The sequence below is a fragment of the Impatiens glandulifera genome, chromosome 6, assembly GCF_907164915.1.
Source record: "Impatiens glandulifera chromosome 6, dImpGla2.1, whole genome shotgun sequence".
NCBI lineage: Eukaryota > Viridiplantae > Streptophyta > Magnoliopsida > Ericales > Balsaminaceae > Impatiens > Impatiens glandulifera.
The window spans coordinates 2,538,753-2,541,514 of NC_061867.1; the positions used below are offsets into that span (position 1 = coordinate 2,538,753).

General features: G+C 35.1%; 1 pseudogene; it reads right to left on the minus strand.

Annotated features, from left to right (window-relative positions):
* Window positions 1–1,862: 1,862 nt before the first annotated feature.
* On the minus strand, window positions 1,863–2,617 carry LOC124941646 (annotated as a pseudogene).
* Window positions 2,618–2,762: the final 145 nt, after the last annotated feature.

Sequence of the window (2,762 nt, forward strand, 5' to 3'; positions counted from 1 at the left end):
TCATGATTTTATCATGTTTTTCTTAATCCTGAAGATCCATTTATTATGAAGTGTTTTATTTCCTTTTGTTTTAGCTCAATGAGTTCCCAAATCCGATTCGACGTCAAAGAGTACATCTAATCTTTCATTGTAGACTCCCATTTAACTGATTCATTAGATTGTATTGATTCATCATAGCATTTATGTTCGTCTCTATCTGTCAATAATATATAGTTCAGAGATGGGACCACATCTCTACTAGCTTTTGATTTCTTGGCGATCTTCTCAACTATATAATCGGTGTTTGCTTATTTGTGTTTGGGGTCACGTTCTCAACGATTTCATCTTCAACCACACATTGGTCTTTTTCGACAGTCAGTATATATTAAGTTGAAAAATCTCTCAAATCAACCGTACCAGTCTCTTCCAACTGCGAGATAAACTTTTCCATAGTTTTCATACAAATAATTCTCCATTAATTTTTGTGGGCAGTGGTGTGGAAAGATGCTCCCGAGTTCAAAACTCATGAGTCTATCGGGATATCAACTAACAGAAACAACACATTGGTATCATTTTCTATAACAACGTTGGCTGCATCTTTTTCAGTATCACCGTTTCTCTTCGGTGTTTTATAGTTTCTCTTCAAATGACCATGTTTACCACAATTTCACCAATCAAATGTTCGTCCAAACTTGGACTGACTCCTAATGTTTCTCGAAATAGATCTTCTCTTACCTCGGTTTAATTTTTTATCATTATTTATACTCCTATTTTCAACATTTAGAGGAGACCTTTGATCGTTTCACCAGAATCAATTTTACAAACTTTTTCAGCAAAAGTTCGATTTCTAACTTCAATAAATTTCAATTTAGAATTTTCAACAGAGTTACTAATTTCTGCCCTCATAGATTTCCAACTATTTGGTAGAGATACTAACAAAATCAGAGCACAAACTTCGTCCCCAAAATCAATCTCAATAGATAGCAATTGATTCACAGTTATATTAAATTCGTTCAATTGAGTAGTGTTAGAAATATCATCAACCATTTTTAAATTGAAGAGTATTTTCATTAAATTTACTTTGTTGTTAGCAAATGATTTCTCATACATATCAAATAGAACTTTCATCAGACTAATGGTAGTCTTCTCCTTTGCTAGGTTGTGAGCAACAGTCTTAGTTAGCGTCAATCAGACAACTTCTAAAACCTGTTTATTAATGAGTTTTTTCATTCAGCTTCATTAATCTTATTTGGTTTCTCACTCAAATGAATTTGAAACTTATTCCAATAGAGATAATCATCAATCTGCATCCTCTAGAATACATAATTTGTTCTATCAGCTCAATTCTTTCAATTCTATGTCTTATACTGTTATCGTTTTCAATGCTCCGATCTAGCCTAACCTCGCTCTAATACCAATTGTTAGGATTTGGATTTCCAAATCTAACTTACTTGAAACAATTTGTAAATACAAAAAAAAAAACAAAGAACACAAAGAAGACACGTATTTATAATGGTTCACTCAAATGAGCTACGTCCATTTCAGCCGTTATTAAATTTCACTATGAAAAAAAAAATATAGAATTTTTGTCTCACATTTTATTTATTTAAAATTATGTTTAACCAATGTAAATCCTTAATAATAACATGTTTATAGGGTAAAATTTATGTCACAAAACTAAATAACTCAACCACAAACACAAATACAAACTACAATTCCAATGAATTATAATTAACTATTATATAGTTTATTATAAGTATAAGTTAACCAAAATTTATTAAAATAAATTGTTATTATTTTGTCAAATAAACGTAAAACTGTTTGTTACAACTCTTGAACCAGGGGCCACAACTGTTATTTTAGCCTGTGTAGATAAAGTAGAATTACGTGGGCATACTGTTGTTTTTATTAATACCGAACCAGATGGGCAGAAAACAACCTTTTAAGTCAGTTCTTCCCGGACAAGTGAAAGTACTTGCTGGGTTGTCTTTCGGGTAACTATAAGCATCCGGGCATCTATCCTTGAAGAATCTTGAAAAAATGGTAGGTTCACAACTACTAGAATTGCAACAATACTGGTCAGTCTTGAACACAGTACATGGGTTATTACATCCTCCTGGAGCCTGTAATTGGTTTGGGCATTGCCCGATGATATCCCCCGGTGCACCGAATGCCTGTGGTGCACCCATTTGAGGTGGGACTGAATTGCATCGGCACGTTGAACCCGTCGACAAGAGACATGTTAAAGACGTCCACGTTAGAGAAGTCATTGTAGTCATCATTCCAAATGATTTGATTCAATGAATACTCGGCCAAGGTGTTGGGAGGTGAGCCGTAGGTTTGACACTAGAGGAGCCCATTGCAATCCCCTGTTTGGAAACTACCATGACCAGACTCGTTGAAATTGCATCCAGTCCTAGCCCAGATTCGGCCTGTTGTTTTTAATGGTATGTTTAAGGTCCGTGTTTGGGATTTGTTGAGTTGCTGGTCACCGCCAAGTATGGCAGCCACCCAAACGGGGAAGGAACAGTTATTGGTGATCGTGAATGTGGATGCATCGATGAAAACTGTGGAAAGAAGGCATGTAATTAGAAGGAGAGAAATAATGGGAAAGTAGATGGACACCATTGTTAGTTTAAGTTTGGGTTTGAAACAAAGGATTTACTTAGAAATAGGAGACATGGTCAATGTGTGGTGTGCTGGACCATAAAAGCAGGGGCGGAGCCAGAATTTGAAATCTACCCGGAGTAATTCTTTATCAAAAAAATCTATTCGGGCTAAGC